Source organism: Salmo salar, chromosome 13 (genome assembly GCF_965601325.2).
Source record: "Salmo salar chromosome 13, fSalSal1, whole genome shotgun sequence".
Classification (NCBI taxonomy): domain Eukaryota; kingdom Metazoa; phylum Chordata; class Actinopteri; order Salmoniformes; family Salmonidae; genus Salmo; species Salmo salar.
This window is the reverse complement of record NC_138303.1, coordinates 88,661,483-88,679,537: the sequence shown is the minus strand read 5'-3', so window position 1 is coordinate 88,679,537 and position 18,055 is coordinate 88,661,483. Positions and strand designations below refer to the sequence as shown.

Here is an 18,055-nt window from a genome sequence, read left to right as displayed (position 1 = left end):
AGCTGACAAGGTACAAATCTGTCGTTCTGCCCTGGAACAAGGCACTGTTTCTAGGCCGTCATTGAAAATAAGAATTTGTTCTTAACTGACTTGCGTAGTTAAATAAAAGTAAATTCCTTAAAATATCATCTGCGTGAACTACTCATTCCTTGCTTCTTAAAAATGTTTTTCTTCTAGATAAGAATTGAAGAACAATTCACATCACATGCAGAATTGTTCTTCAATTCTTATCTAGAAGAAAAACATTTTTAAGAAGCAAGGAATGAGTAGTTCATGCAGATGATATTTTAAGTAATTTACTTTCATTTAACTAGGCAAGTCAGTTAAGAACAAATTCTTATTTTCAATGACGGCCTAGAAACAGTGCCTTGTATAGTAAAAATGAAGAGTTTCACACTATACAGTATTCAGAATCAGACAGAATATTATTTCAAAATGACCAATCAGGAGTGTCTGCCTGGCAACGTACTGTATGTTGATTTGCTAAGTTGTGAATCACTAGGTTAGGTTGAGTTCAGTACCTACTGAGTGAAAGCTCTTCATTCTGTGGTTGTCTATGTCAGGTCGAGACCTGTTTGGATTACTCTGCTTGAGGGTGTAGTTTTGGAGGTAGAGCACAGTTCCAACATTCAGTCTCTGGTACCACTCTGGACACAGCTCATTCTACACGTTGATCTGCAACCTCGGAGTAAGTCTGGAGCATGGAGAAATACACAAAGAGCGCCGGGGCAGAACGACAGATTTGTACCTTGTCAGCTCAGGGATTTGAACTTGCAACCTTTCGGTTACTAGCCCAACGCTCTAACCACTAGGCTACCCTGCCGCCCGAAGTAAAGACTGTTTAGTAATGTTGTAAATGTTACCCAGGGAAGGGCCTTGGTTTTTACATACAATCTAATTTGGCTTGGTAACTTTTGTGGGTCGGGTGGAGAGAGTCAAGAGTAAGGGGAACACAGGTCAGAGGTCTTAGACTAGTTAGACTTGGACTAGTCATTTATTCTGAAAATGTAACACAAATTCTCATGATTTTTTTCTGTCTTTTACAGGCCCAGAAAATTTCTTGACTTACCGCTGGGTCCATGCAGTGGAACATCCAATAGTCCTTTTATTTTGGAGCTTTCTGCTTCTTCACAACCAGAAATATTTTATTTTCTCCCTGCTCTGTACCCTCCCCATATCCCATTGCAGTAACATACCTGGTGTGCACTCAGATGAGAAAGTGTTAAGAGCAAGACTCACTGCCTTACCTCACCAGCAGCTGCAAGACACATATATGTAGTACCGGTAAGTGCAGCTGTCATTTGCGAAGAAACAAAGAAAAGATAAACAGTACAACTGTTTTATTTAAAAAAGAATATATGGACACACTGCAACATTATGTTAATATAATCTAGTATGTATTGATTTACTTGATTGATGTAGTTTTCCCTCAGGGTATCACAAGGGCCAGCCCTACGTGTCGGACTCCAGGGTGAAGCTTCATCCAGTGGACCAAGACTGAAGGACAGCATTATGCTGAAGAAGACTGTTGTTGGTGGCCATTATTTCTTCCCTCACACCCCTCAGATATTCACACAGTCAGTGGCAGATGGCTCAGGTGAGTGAGGTGAACCTTTTCAAGAAGGAATGATGTCTGTAATATGCAACACTGGTTTTTGTATGTTTGTTGTTTTTAAACCACAGCAGACAACACCATTTAATCATTTTCATATTTATTTCCCATCCACCAGCTCAAGTTCTTCTGGTTGCTGCAAATTACCTAAAGAGGGAGATGGATGGTCTGCATTATTGTCCACACAAGCAGCTGGCAATCCAAGGTCAGATCATTGCTGTGCAATATGTGGTATGGCCAGAGGAGGCACTGTCAGACCAGGTAGGCTTTATTGCTTGCTTGCTTTACAGTGGGTTATACAATGAACTTAAGGAGGATCTTTTGGTCAGCTGTCCTGCCAAAATCAAAATTTTAACAGTCTTGATGAAAATAACCCATTATGTGACATTTTATCAGGTAACAATAATGTAAATGCCTGTGCCAAAGCCTGCCACCTTATCCTCCAACGGATACTTCATTTTTATAAGGGCCCAATTGTCCTTTTATCCGCTGTACTTTATGCATAAATGTGTATAGAATATATATTACGCCTGTACCATGTTTGCCTATGATTGTTTTTAGTGTTTCAAAACTCAATTTGAGTGGTCCACAATGTGGTTTAAAAAAGAAAATCTGTATTATAGTATCATAGTGGAGTGACACGTCAATACATTTTTCTAACTCTAGATACATTGAGTACACAAAACATTAAGAACACATGCTCTGTCCATGACAGACTGACCAGTTCAATGCAATGATCCCTCATTGATGTCACTTGTTAAATCCACTTCAATCAATGTATATGAAGCGGAGGTTAAAACATGATTTTTAAGCTTTGAGACATTTTAATTTAACCCTTATTTTACCAGGTAAGTTGACTGAGAACACATTCTCATTTACAGCAATGACCTGGAGTATAGTTACAGAGGAGATAAATGAGCCAATTGGAATGAAGGCCAGATTGGGAATTTAGCCAGGATACCAGGGTTAACGCCCCTACTCTTACAATAAATGCCATGGGATCTTTAGTGACCACAGAGAGTCAGGACACCCATTTAACGTCCCATCTGAAAGACGACATCCTACTCAGGACAATGTTCCTAATCACTGCCCTAGGGCATTGGGATATTTGTTGTTTGTTTTTTTGACCAAAGGAAACAGTGCCTCCTACTGGCCCTCTAACACCACTTCCAGCAGCATCTGGCAAGCCAGCAGTATGCTGCAGGGTGGTGTGCTGCAGGGTGGTGTGCTGCAGGGTAGTGTGCTGCAGGGTGGTTTGCTGTGCATGTGTGCCATTCAGGGGGGTGAATGGGCAAGACAAAAGATTTAAGTGCCTTTGAACAGGGTATGGTAGTAGGTGCCAGGCACACCGGTTTGTGTCAAGAACTGCAACACTGCTGGGTTTTTCACGCTCAACAGTTTCCCATGTTTATCAAGAATGGTCCACTACTCAATGGACTTCAAGCCAACTTAACACAACTGTGGGAAGCATTGGAGTCAACATGGGCCAGCATCCCTGTGGAATGGTTTTGACGCCTTATAGCGGTGCGCAACTCAATATTAGGAAGGTGTTCCTAATGTTTTCTATACTCAGTGCATATAACACATTTCATGTTATTTTAACACACTAATTCTCTTTTTCTAAAGTCGATGCATTGTTTTTTTTTTACAAGAAAAGGAACAGGACAGGATACATTGAAAGACAAAAAAACAACAGTTGCCTGTACATAACTTTATAGGAATGATTTGGCATTGGTAAGTCAAGTTTAGAATACGGTTCAGTCTGTGGGTGAGCCTGTTGTGGCTGTACCTAATCCACACAGTGATCAGAAAACTGTAGACGTAACTGAAACACAGGGAAACAGCACCATCTGGTGTACAGAGCTCACTCAGCAGACGGGGGAAAAACAACCCAAGAAGAGGTGAGTTTCAAAACACAGGTGGGCTATAAAACATTACTAAACATTTCAAATTGTACTTGTAACTCCCCTTTACTACGGCATTTGAAATTGTATTTGTATATTTTACATTGTCATGATGACGTCACTTGCGTGTTTTAGAATAATTGTATTTTGTTTTTTAGAGTGATGAAGCAATGCTACATCACTCGTGCCAGGATGCAAGAGAAAAGGTACTGAATAAATGTCTATCCTCTGCCATAATCAGTTCTCTATGCCCATCAGGGACCCACCCAGTAGCTCAGGTTATGAGAGCTTTGTCTGTTCACAGAGAAGCTGGCCGTGGCTTTACAGAATAGGAGCTAGTGGAGCAGGAAGAGGAGAGTGATTCTGAATCAGAGGAAGAAGTTGGTCCTCTAGAAGGAAACCCAGACCAAACCAGAGCCAGTGAACAACAAAGTCCATCAGGTATAAGAGTGCTGTGCCACATGAACATACTATCTCACCACTTATTTGTGGCCTAGCTTCTATTCCTCTCTTTATGGACTAAGCATGGCTAGCCTGAGAAATTAACTATGCTGTCTGTCTGGAACCATGGAAACAGCTTGCCATTAATGAGGGGTGTTACAACAAGGCTAGTGACACTGATATGCCTACTATATTTTGTTTCTAAAATATTCCACAGAATGACGGCGCTCCAAGAGAGAGCGGTTACCTACTGTGGATGGATCATCGGGGAAAGCAGCTCGTGGCTGAAGCAGAGATGAGAAGTGTCAGAATATTTGGGTCAATGACGAATAAGGTTTTCAAAAACATTTTAAAAGGGAAAAATATTAATTTCGAAACAGTTTTTATGTTCCCTTGAGTGTTACTTACAATTTGTATGCACATTCAGGATTTGTCGCTTTTTATGCAACTTAAATTTACCACCTAAAAGTCATCCTGTGTGACCATTCATTTTTTTATATAAAAACTGTTTTCTGACCATTATTTCTAGCAAAGAAGAGTAAAATATGAATATTAACATGGTCTCAGTTATTCAACATCAAAGAAGTTAAAAATTACAGTATAATTTTTACATTTTTGTACTTTTCACTGGACGATCCCACATTTTGAATGACTGTCAACTAAAACTTCTGTTAGAGAAATTAAATCCATATACAATTTTACAAAAATGCATTTTTCTCTTATAGACAGATTCTTTCTGCATTTTTTTAGACAATAAAATAATGCAATTGTTTTTAACCATTAAGTACTGAATTATCATTGCTGGTTGCACCGAATGACTATTATTTTACAGTGTCATTTTTTTAGGCAGATCTCTTTCCCTCTTACAGAAACACACACATACATAAACAGTATGGTTTCTTATTCAACAACAATGATGCCTTTAATGCTTAATAAATTACAAAAAATGTGACTCAAATGTTTATCACGCAGAAACATTTCATCATGAACATGGCAATGAACTTCTAAAAATGATTACAATTCTGCATTATGATACATTTTTCAAACAATGTTAAAACAGTTAAGAATCAATGTAATACATACATAGTAAAGTTCTTGAAGTACAGTAATGACATTCAAACATTAAAATACAAAACGTATAAGAAAGTGTTCTTCTACATTACATCAATTGCTCACTTGATTAAAAACGAATGAAATTGCTCTGTGCAATGTCTTGTAAAAACATTAATGTAACATTAAAACATCCACAGATGTGTTTAAGTTTGTGCAGAACAGTGCAAGATTAAAATGGACAATTACAAATTATTTCTTTACAGCAAAAGTTGTAACAGAACCTCAGGTTGACAATTATCAAACTTGCATTCCTCAGTTTGTTTGATGATGTTGCACTAATGTGACAAGAAAGCAGCCCAGTCTGTGTCGGACAGCCGAGATGCTCTTAAGCTCAAGGGCTTGGGCTCACTGATCATTGCCTTCACATCTCCTTCATAGTACAAGGTAATGTCTGGCACAGATGACCAGACAGAAACATTCCTCACTCCATACTGCTGCATACAAGTGATCAGCACTTCCCAATCACCTTCTGTACCTGGCCTACAAAGGGGCGGTAGCGGTAAGTGAGTAAAATCACTGAGGATGCCAAGCCAGTAAAAAAGTAATATTATAACCTATGTTGTGATAATTAGGCTGTTTGCTCAAACCCATTCGTTCATTCGCCACCGTGATATACAATAAGGCCGTGACAACAAAAAGACAATAGTCACGGAATAAGTTCAACTACACATACGTTTGTTTCATCACAAAACTGGATAGCAACATCTGTGTGGTGAAGTCCACAAAGCAAATATTGCATACCAACAGTTATTTTTATTATTTTATTTAACCAGGCAAGTTAGTTAAGAACAAATTCTTATTTGCAATGACAGCCTACCCAGAAACAGTGGGTTAAATGCCTTGTTCAGGGGCAGGACGACAGACTTTTACCTTGTCAGCTCAGGGATTCGATCCAGCAACCTTTGCGGTTACTGGCCCAACGCTCTAACCACTAGGCTACCTGCCGCCCCGGCAGCAGCAATTATAACCTGCAGCATGGTCAAGAAAGTTTGTTTGACAGTTTACTAAACAACTATGGCTTTATCACCACAGAGTTACTGTAAGTCAGCACAAAGACAACAGGAGCACCGCAATTCCAGCACCATTCCAGCACCATTTCAACTTAAACATTTAAACATCATCAAATCAACCAGCTTAGTTTAATACACTGGAAACAAACTTAAACATTACCCGAAACAGATATCATGTGGCTGTCCATGGTACTGATTTATGTGTGTGCATGCGCAAGTAAAACATATACAGTACCAGTCAAAAGTTTGGACACACCTACTCATTCCAGGGTTTTCTTTATTTTGACTATTTTCTCTCAACCAGCTTCATGAGGATGAACAATTAACAGGTGTGCCTTGTTACAGGTTAATTTGTGGAATTTCTTTCCTTAATGCGTTTGAGCCAATCAGTTGTTGTGACAAGTTAGGGTGGTATACAGAAGATAGCCCTATTTGGGAAAATACCAAGGCAATATTATGGCAAGAACAGCTCAAGTAAGCAAAGAGAAATGACAGTCCACCATTACTTTAAGATGGTCAGTCAAGGTCAGTCAATCCGGAAAATGTCAAGAACTTTGAAAGTTACTTCAAATGCTGTCGCAAAAACCATCAAGCGCTATGATGAAACTGGCTCTCATCAGAACCATCACCGGAAAGGAAGACCCAGAGTTACCTCTGCTGCAGAGGATAAGTTCATTAGAGTTACCAGCCTCAGAAATTGCAGCCCAAATAAATGCTTCACAGAGTTCAAGTAACAGACACATCTCAGCATCAACTGTTCAGAGGAGACTGTGTGAATCAGGCCTTCATGGTTGAATTGCTGCAAATAAAACACCACTAAAGAACAACAATAATAAGAAGAGACTTGCTTGGGTCAACAAACGTGAGCAATAGACATTAGACTGGTGGAAATCTGTCCCTTGGTCTGATGAGTCCAAATGTTATATTTTTGGTTCCCACCGCTGTGCTTTTGTGAGACGCAGAGTATTTATTTAACACTTTTTTGGTTACTACATGATTCCATATGTGTTCTTTCATAGTTTTAATGTCTTCACTATTATTCTACAATGTAGAACATAGTAAAAATAAAGAAAACCCTTGAATGAGTAGGTGTGTCCAAACATTTGACTGGTACTGTGTATATAAAAAAAATTGCCCTACTTGTAGACTAGTTGAACGCAAATGCCATCCAAATGCCAACACTGATGATTTCTCCAGTGAGATTCAGCCACTTGCGAATTGATGGAAAATTATGAAAACACAGAGATGAAAGATCAATTTTATATATATATATTATAAATATATATATTTTTTGTCAAATATTTGAGGAAGCCTGGCTTCCCTTTGCGTCCATGAATACACTGCAAAGGGGCAGTGTTCATAGCTGACAATGACAAATCTGCCTAGACTTTTAGTTAGTGTTGACTTGGCCACAGCTTCATCTTGCTGTACATCAGTGATGGTGTTCTCCTGATAGTGGTCTTCATTGAAGTTCACTTCCACAGGATTGAAACAGATGTTGAAGATGCTTGGTTTGCTACAGAAGCAAGATACTTCAGTGTTTTATTTTCCGTGCCTCTGTGAAGGTGACCTGGTGCAATTTCATGGTTCCTTTGACTCCAGCGAGGTTGTTGGGCACGGCTTTGTCATATTTAGTGACATCTGCAATCCAAAATAACTTTATGCTCGATCCACTCTTCTCAAGTAGTTTGAATGGCTCCTTTGTGTAGTCTGCACATCCTCCCCCCGTTGAACGCGTTTGTCCGCACAACGTTTCACAGCCCTGCCCATGCCATCTGGTGACCCCTTCCCATGGATCTTTTAAGAAAAGTTCCAGGTGATTTGTTTGAATCAGTAGATATATGAGTGCTGAGTAGGTACATATTCTTCTTGTTTCTGTATTGGGTAACCGGGCCATCACTCATCATGTGGAGTGTCACGATTTGTGGATTCTTGTTTTTTACATCTCTTAGGATAGGCTCCAGGTGAGCCCATAGCGCTCTCTCATCATGTCTAAGGGAGTCAGATATTGTGGTTTAGGACTGGCTTCCCTCTGATGTGTACACATCACTTGTATGGATCGTAGCCTGCTGTTTACTTCCCCCAAAGTGGAACGTCTGGATTTCTGTGGCCAATTTACATGCAAAGTTCTCAGAGAAATCTATGTGAACGACCACCTCTTCCTCTGTGAGACTTTCTTTCAGATATCTACAGTTCTCTACTTGGTCGATCCAGTTGAACTGGTGCTTTGCTGGAGCATCTTGATTTTGGTTGAAGACCTCTTTCACGTCCTTAAGGGATCCAGGTTGAGCCACTTTCACAAAATGTGTGTATACATTCTCCCTCTTCTACTGTTGCCAGGAGATATATAGGCCTATTTGATGTCTCTGATGTCTCCTCCGTCTCAGCAAATGCAACTTAATTGTAGCAACACTTTGCACACATATAAGATGTATATCTAGATTAATAGGATAGTCGTTTTTTACTTACACATATTTTCAGTATTAGCTGCATGATGTGCAGTACTATAAAACTGTACAACACAGACATAAAACACCCTTATCCTACAAAAAATTGTTTTTACTTAAAAGTAAATCATATTATGTATTTCTGTGTACAATAAAAAAAATTGATGAATAGATAACTTAAGACAAGGAGATTGATATCATTCAGTATAACTGTTTAGTCATATGGTGCAACTGGAAATTCTGGTGACTACGAATTATAATTTTGTCTGTACCGTATGATTTTTCTCGCGTAAACATGTTTTACAGGCAACTGCTTGTGCACCCATGTGAGAACTTGACTTTTACCTTAAGTATGCATCTTGAGTATCAAAATAAAATACAAGCTTTTCAGATAATTCAACATTTTTATTGTTTTTTAGCATTTTCTGGGGGGGTAAAACCTGACAGGGAGTGGAAAAGTGAACTTATTAAACATTTACGAGCGACTTCTTAACATTTCTTCGAAACCAAAGGGTGCCTCACAGGCATCTTAATGATGTCACATATTGTCACTAGAATCCTCATGTGATTTGATCCAAAATGGTGACTTTATGTCAGTTGCACCGATTGATAATCATGAAGGCTAATTTTCCAGACAAAAGTATTTAAAACCTTTCTGCCTAAACTGTCTTACCCATATAAAAGTAGTAGTGCAGTAGACCATTAGAAAATCATGCCAGAATAATCTTTTGACAGTTTTGTTATGATTTAAGATGTTTTATTAACACTTTTATATATAGATTGTATTTTTATTATTTTTGGACAGGTGCACAGACTGAAAAATGGACAATTTTTTCACATCTAACCATTAACTCTTTTAGGACAAAGTAAAAGAGAAAGAGCATAGTTTCATAACATAAAATGTGTATATATTGGTTGTTGATTTTTGGAAAATATTCATTCGGACACCAAAATATGCACGTCAAACCATTGACCCATTTACATTCTAGTTGTGTTTACCCAGAGTGCCTTTCTCAGATATTCAGATTTGTCGACAAGACCCTTCTGCTGCAGCAGAGTAACCTCCATGCTGCCAGGTGGATGCTAGAGCAAACCGCAGACACCTTCTCACCAGTAGCCTGCAAAGGATACTATAAAACCACAATTTTTGGTAATGTAGAGCTCATGTTCATCATTTATTTGCATTTCTTTCATTTGACTCGAGTTAATCGGGGATTTTGTTTTATACATCCTTAGTGTTCTTGTTTTATTAATATTTTATTGCTTGTTTGCTTTTACTTCTTTCATTGTTTTACTCTAAAATATGTTGATTGTATACGATTTTAAATACACTTAAAATAATTTGATTTGATTCATTATACATCTCCCTTTGTTAAAATAGGACATGCATGAATGTGTAATTCTGTATGTTGTACTCACTGTATTGTTTGTGAGTACAGGAGTTGCACACACTACCATGTCTCTCTCTCTCTCTCACTATAAACCAGTGGATGGCCATCAATGCTGCTTTTGTTCCTGTGATGCCATCTGGGGACCGCAGGTCCTTAGGTCTGCCTCAAGACCCCCATGACAACACACTTCTGTCTTGCCTGTCTGCAGGCTTCCTCTGCCCTCTCGCAGACCCCATGAGCCTGAGTTAAGCTGCACTCCCTGAGACCAAGTAACACACCGGGTAGAGGGGGACAGGAGGGGAGGATAAAGACACACCACTGGGAGCCAGTCATGGGGCACTGCTTTTAGCTGAGGCGGAAGACCCTGGCTATTTTCAAGCCGACAACTATTCGTGGTTCATGACCTGCTCACAAGCATATTTACAATATCACATTTCCTAATGTTGACCTTCAAGTGGGGCTTTCAACTTTAAAACTCAAGAGTCCACTTAAGAGAGCAGTTATGGCAAATATGCTGTCCATTCCTGAGGTTAGACTGAGTATTGATTACATAGTACAGTGCAGGGTCAAATCAAACATGATTTTCATGGTACATTCTGTCTACACATAATATTAAGCATTGATTCATTAATTATGTAAAATGTAGACACTGTATTCAGGAGGGCTGTATGCATAATGTTTCTACAACTTAAAGTAACTGTCCAGTGTTTCCAGATTTCTATGAAGTATGACCTATAATTAATTACAATAAGAGTAGAATAGTTTTCCTTCCAAAAAAAGTGTAATAAAGGATGTTAAAAAGCAGATTTTATGTATTAGAATGGTATTGGCGTACCCCAACAACAGAATGGTGTATAGCGGTCATTAAAAATATTAATGCGAGTAGACCACTGATTGGCCAGCTCATCTTCCACAGGAGGATGACATCATCCTCTGAGGAAATGGCAAGCATTTTTGAAACGGTCTGTTTGAGATACAAGGTTGAGGTGGGGTTTTTGAGGTGTTTTTTTCTCCAATTTATGCTTTGGACACATATGAGTATAGGATGCGTCAACAACATTATTTGGGTATGGAGTTAACAGTTTATCAACTTTTAAAAGTGAGATTTTAACTGGACAGTTACTTTAAATATTTTTTTATTTGTGTATGCTGGTTTTTCTTTTTTGTTCTTTCAGAAGAGATTTTGTCAACTGCTGCGGAGCTGAAAGACACTCATTTTGTGTGTATCCTTGACCTCTGTCATCTCGGAGGAGAGAAAGAAGAGGTTCTCATCACCAAGGTGTATAGAATGACAAACATCGCTTTGGATAATATATTGGACCACAATATGTCTGAAATTAATTTGTTCTTTGTTAACATGATTAGGCAGTCATGTTTTATTGTTCAATTCTGGAAATATTTTGGTAGATATTGTTTGTGGCAATTTTCTCTTTTTTTAAACTGGGGGTTTGAGTATCTGGAGAAAAAGGAAAACGTTTGGTTTTTGTTTCATTAGTCCATTGTTGATATAGTCCCAAAATGTTTTGTATTTATTAAGGATCCCTATTAGCTGCTGCCAATGAAGCAGGGGTCCAGCAACATTAAGACATTTATATACAGTTAAAAATATTACATGACATTTCATTTCCCCAATACATTCAGAACGGGTGGCAATGAATAAATTAGTCCTAAATATATACAAAAAAAAACTAAGAGCATTGTATTTGGGAACACACTAAAACTAACTGCAGCTCTTTGTTAAGTGTTGCAGTGATTTCACTCGCTGTAGTAGCTCTGGATAAGAGCGTCTGCTAAATGACTTAAATGTAAATGTAAATGATGTGTATAGTGTTGAGTCATCCACATTCATAGCCCCACTGGCTTTACTCAAGGCCAGTGGCATGTCATTAGTAAAGATTGAAAAAGCAAGGGGCCTAGACAGCTGCCCAGGGGAATTCCTGATTCTACCTGGATTATGTTGGAGGCTTCCATTAAAGAACACCCTCCGTGTTCTGTTTGACAGGTACCTCTTTATCTACAATATAGCAGGGGGTGTAAAGCCATAACACATACGTTTTTCCATCAGCAGATAATGTCAAAACAGCTCCCACAATCTTTTTGTCATCAATTTCTCTCAGTCAATCATCATTCATTTGTGTAAGTGCTTGTTGAATGTCCTTCCCTATAAGCATGCTGAAAGTCTCTTCAATTTGTTTACAGTGAAATAGCATTGTATCTGGTCAAACACCATTTCTTCCAAAGGCTATTTGAGCCAGTAAAGGGGGCTTTACTATTCTTAGGTAGCGGTATTACTTTTGCTTCCCTCCAGGCCAGAGGGCACATATTTTCTAGTAGGCTTAGATTGGCAAAGAGGAGTGGCAATATTTTTCGCTATTATCCTCAGTAATTTTCCATCCAAGTTGTCAGACCCCGGTAGAGAATTCAAAATGTACAATGCTTGTCTTTCATAATTTGATCAGTTATACTAGTGTAGTGTCAGAATTTGTTGCTGACATGTCATGCCTAAGTTTGCTAATATTGCCAATGAAAAAATCATTAAAGTAATTGGCAATATCACTGGGTTTTGTAATGAATGAGCCATCTGATTCAATGAATGATGGAGCAGAGTTTGCCTTTCTGCCCAAAATGTCATTTAAGGTGCTCCAAAGCTTTTTACTATCATTCTGTCATTTGTCTTTGTTTCATAGTATAGTTTCTTCTTTGTATTCAGTTTAGTCACATGATTTCTCAATTTGCAGTACATTTACCAATCGGTTCTGCAGCCAGACTTATTTGCCATTCCTTTAGCCTCATCCCTCTCAACCATAAACATTTTCAATTCCTCATCGATCCACAGGGATTTGACAGTTTTTACAGTCATTTTCTTAATGGGTGCATGCTTATTAGCAGTGGTGGAAAAAGTACCCAATTGCCAAACTTGAGTAAAAGTAAAGATAAGAGAATGACTCAAGTAAAAGTGAAAGTCACCCAGTAAAATACTACTTGAGTAAAAGTCTAAAAGTATTTGATTTTAAATATACTTAAGTATCAAAAGTAAATGTTATTTCAAAAATGTACTTAAGTATCAAAAGTAAAAGTATAAATCATTTCAAAATCCTTATATTAGGCAAACCAGATGGCACCATTTTCTTGTTTTTTTTTATTTTATGGATAGTCAGGGGCACACACCAACACACTGAGTCCGCCAGATCAGAGGCAGTAGGGATGACCAGGGATGTTCTCTTGATAAGTGCGTGAATTGGATCATTTTCCTGTCCTGTTAAGCATTCAAAATGTAATGAGTACTTTTGGGTGTCAGGGAAAATGTATGGAGTAAAAAGTACATTATTTTCTTTAAGAATGTAGTGGAGTATAAGTTGTAAAATATAAATAGTAAAGTACAGACTTAAGTAGGATTTTCAAGTATTTTTACTGAAGTACTTTACACCACTGCTAATTAGTAACTGGAATAATGTCACAAAAAGAGCCGTGTTGAATAGACCAAACTGCAGCGGGAATATGGATGCTCATGTTTTAATTCAAAAAAGGAGTAACGCATCCACTGGAATCCAATATACACGACAGGAACAGTTTTGCAGGCACACAACACGCAGTGCAAAAACAACTACCCACGAAAACCAAACAAACACACACCTACTTATGGGACTCCCAATCAGAGGCAACTAGAAACACCTGCCTCCAATTGAGAGTCCAGCACCCAAAACTACACATAGAAAAACAAACCTAGAACCTATACCAAACTAACACACCCCACTACACCACACACAAAACCCCATAATACAAAACAAATATACCTCTGCCACGTCCTGACCAAATATAATAGAAATAATACCTAAATATTGGTCAGGACGTGACAAATAAGCAATTTCATAAATGTGTTAAGTGCAGCGTTTGGTTGCTCTTCATTAAACACCACAGACCAACAAATATTCTTTACAGCAACAACATAGGAATCGCTACAAAATGTATTCTATGACCTCTTATACACTATATTAGGCCCTGGCTTTGGAACTTTGGTTTTCCTAGATATGGCTACTATATTGTGATCACTACATGCGCTGGATTTGGATACTGCTTTAAAGCTCATTTCTGCAGCATTAGTAAAGATGTGAACAATAAATGTTGATGATTTCATTCCTATGCTGTTTGTAACCACCCTGGTAGGTTGACTGATAACCTGAACCAGGTTGCAGGCACTGGTTACAGTTTGAAGCTCTCTTGAGTGGGCAGCCTGATGAAAGCCAGTCAATATTTAAATCACCCAGAAAATGTACCTCTCTGTTGATATCACATACATTATCAAACATTTCACACATGTTATCCAGATACTGACTGTTAGCACTTGGTATAGCAGCTTCCCACTAGAATAGGCTTTAGGTGAGGCAGATTAACCTATAACCATATCACTTCAACAGTATTTAACATGAGATCCTCTCTAAGCTTTACAGGAATGTGGTTCTGAATCTAAACACCTCCACCTTTGGCATTTCTGTCTTTTCTGTAGATGTTGTAAACGTATTGCTACCACTATCATCAAAGGTATTATCTAAGTGAGTTTCAGAGATTGTCAGAATATGAATGTCATCTGTTACTAGTACATTTTTGATTTCATGAACTTTGTTTCTTAGGCTACATACAGTTGAATTCGGAAGTCTATATACACCTTAGCCAAATACATTTAAACTCAGTTTTTTCACAATTCCTGATATTTAATCCTAGTAAACATTCCCTGTCTTAGGTCAGTTAGGATCACCACTTTATTTTAAGAATGTGAAATGTCAGAATAATAGTAGAGAGAATTATTTATTTCAGCTTTTGTTTCTTTCATCACATTCCCAGTGGGTCAGAAGTTTACATACACTAAATTAGTATTTGGTAGCATTGCCTTTAAATTGTTTAACTTGTGGCAAACGTTTCGGGTAGCCTTCCACAAGCTTCCCACAATAAGTTGGGTGAATGTTGGCCCATTCCGCCTGACAGAGCTTGTGTAACTGAGTCAGGTTTGTAGGCCTCCTTGCTCGCACATGCTTTTTCAGTTCTGCCCACAAATGTTCTATGGGACTGAGGTCAGGGCTTTGTGATGGCCACTCCAATACCTTGACTTTGTTGTCCTCAAGCCATTTTGCCACAACTTTGGAAGTATGCTTGGGGTCATTGTCCATTTGGAAGACCCATTTGCGACCAAGATTTAACTTCCTGACTGATGTCTTGAGATGTTGCTTCAATATAGCCACATAATTTTACTTCCTCATGATGCCATCTATTTTTGAAGTGCACCAGTCCCTCCTGCAGCAAAGCACCCCCACAACATGATGCTGCGACCCCCTTTTCTCCAAAAAGTACAATCTTTGTCCCCATGTGCAGTTGAAAACCGTAGTCTGGCTTTTTTTTATGGCGGTTTTGGAGCAATGGCTTCTTCCTTACTTATCGGCCTTTCAGGTTATGTCGATATAGGACTCGTTTTACTGTGGATATAGATACCTTTGTACCTGTTTCCTCCAGCATCTTCACAAAGTCCTTTGCTGTTGTTCTGGGATTGATTTGCACTTTCGCAGCAAAGTACGTTCATCTCTAGGAGACAGAACGCGTCTCCTTCCTGAGCGGTATGACGGCTGCGTGGTCCCATGGTGTTTATACTTGCGTACTATTGTTTGTACAGATGAACGTGGTACCTTCAGGCGTTTGGAAATTGCTCCCAAGGATGAACCAGACTTGTGGATGTCTACAATTATTTTTTCTGAGGTCTTGGCTGATTTCTTTTGATTTTCCCATGATGTCAAGCAAAGAGGCACAGAATTTGAAGGTAGGCCTTTGAAATACTGTCACGTCCTGACAAGTGAAAGTGGTCATTTGCCATAGTAGAATGATCAGGGCGTGGCAGGGGGGTTTGTTTTGTATGTATTTTGTATTTTTCTGTTTCTATGTGGGTTTGTTCTAGTTGTCTATTTCTATGTGTTGGTTTTCATGTTCGGCCGGGTATGGTTTCCAATCAGAGGCAGGTGTCTTTCGTTGTCTCTGATTGGAGGCCATACTTAGGCAGCCTGTTTTTCCTTTGGGGTTGTGGGTAGTTGTTTTCCGTTTAGTCTAAGTGTACCTGACGGGACTGTGTTGGTCGTTTTGTCAAGTGTCTTCATTAAAATATTGAAAATGAGCGCTATCCACGCTGCGTCTTGGTCTCCATTTCACAACCCCTGTGACAAATACATCCACAGGTACACCTCCAATTTTTTGTTTTATTTTACATTTTTAGTCATTTAGCAGACACTCTTATCCAGAGCGACTTACAGTAGTGAATGCATACATTTAATTTCAAGCATTTTTTAAATCATTTTTTAATTAATTTTTTTGTACTGGCCCCCCGTGGGAACCCACTGGAATTGTGATGCAGTGAATTATAAGTGAAATAATCTGTCTGTAAACAATTGTTGGAAAAATTATTGTGTCATGCACACAGTAGATGTCCTAACCAACTTGTCAAAACTAATTTGTTAACAAGAAATTTCTGGAGTGGTTGAAAAACGAGTTTTAATGACTCCAACCTAAGTGTATGTAAACTTCCGACTTCAACTGTATGTTAACGTGGGCTATTTTTAGAACTTTTCTGGGATGCTTGATTGTTTTCATCACTTTACTGGGAAGCGAAGCAGAAGTAGACATGCTCATGTGATTTATGTTAGTGCAGGGTGAGCTGCACACAGTGGACTTCCTGCTAGGGCACACCGCCTCAATGCTAACAGTATAACTCTGGTTCATAGGCAAATGATTACTGCATACAATAGTTGCAAGACCAGCAGGGGCATTCGGGGCAGTTAGAGGGACATCATTTAGGTTACTTACATTGTGTCTTCCAATGCCCCTGGGAAAATGTACATTTTCTGAAGCATTATGACAACTCAGTGACACAATGGTAGGGATTAACTGAGCTGGGTTTGGGTCATTGATAAGTCATTTTCTCAACGCAGCCTTATAAGGCTCATCCTCCTTATGAAACAAGCGTTGTTTCCAGAAGGTATCACAACTGTCAATAAATGTTACACCCACAGAGCTGGAATAGTCTCATAGCCAATTATGGAGGGCTAAAAGTCTCCTGAAACGTATAATGCCACGATTTAGGGGGGGCACAGAGCCAGATATTATGGGGCGTTTGTTGGTGTCAAGCAGAGACCCAATCAGTTCTTTAAAACCCATATTCAGCTGTTTTGAGCTGCATGTCAGCAATCAAGTGTAAGATATATAACTTCCAAAATACAGAAATACAGCAGGCATGAATCATACCGGCAGTATTTCTGTATTTTTAAAGTTATATATCTTGAATATTTTATTGCTGACATGCAAAACATTTTGGGACTATATCAACAATGGACTAATGAAATGAATACCAAAATATAGTTTCAGGGTGGAATTTTACTTTCAATATAATTAAACCATTAAATAAAAGAATCACATTTTAAAGAGGATTCAAAAAAATTGCAGGGGTTTTTACTTCAATATTTATGTCAACTCGTTTTCCATATGCACATGCTTAACGTTTCCTTATGCCACAGCATAAAGACCAGCTACATGGGCTCTGGAAAAAGTACATAGAACTATACAGAAGGTAGAATAGTTGAGTAAACATCCTGAAAAAGAGGATATAGTTTATGGCTCAAATGTTTAGAGTAAACCACCTAAACTGGTTTCACATTGGGATTAACTTTTCAATTTGTGATGCTGCTGCAAATATGTACAAAGGAATTGCCAAAGTTATTTTGCTAGATCTTTGTTTTAAGCCTACGGTATCACATATTATCTTGTGCATTTTTATGGCAGCAGTATTGTATTGACATTTAATGCGTTTGTTGACACTGCTCATTTTAAATCCTGCTAGAACATTTCCTCCTATACACTTTTAATAGCACACTGGCCTGAAACTAATGAAGACAGATCATGTGTTGGAATACAACACTGCAATATTGCAAACAAAAGCATGTGTCAAATCAACAGGCTAACACTCACAGGTAAACCTGGACTTAAAGCTAGTGAGCAAGGTCCACTGAGATAAGAGAAACCACAACTGACGTAGACTTGGTTTATGTTACAGAGAAGGGAGGTATCAGTTTACTGCCCTAGAGTACAGCGCTCCAGGCAGCCGTTGATC

At 38.6% G+C, this 18,055-nt stretch overlaps 1 long non-coding RNA gene across 2 annotated transcripts; it reads left to right on the top strand.

The window, feature by feature from the left end:
• The first annotated feature begins 474 nt into the window (after positions 1 to 474).
• Positions 475 to 4,737, top strand: LOC106567771 (uncharacterized). Of its 2 annotated transcripts, XR_014380180.1 has the most exons (7): positions 475 to 688; positions 1,047 to 1,284; positions 1,434 to 1,597; positions 1,731 to 3,513; positions 3,675 to 3,722; positions 3,821 to 3,957; positions 4,175 to 4,737. It is a non-coding gene; the product is annotated as an uncharacterized LOC106567771 (long non-coding RNA). The 2 variants fall into 2 exon arrangements; XR_014380179.1 differs by having other exon boundaries at positions 476 to 688; positions 1,731 to 3,722.
• Positions 4,738 to 18,055: the final 13,318 nt, after the last annotated feature.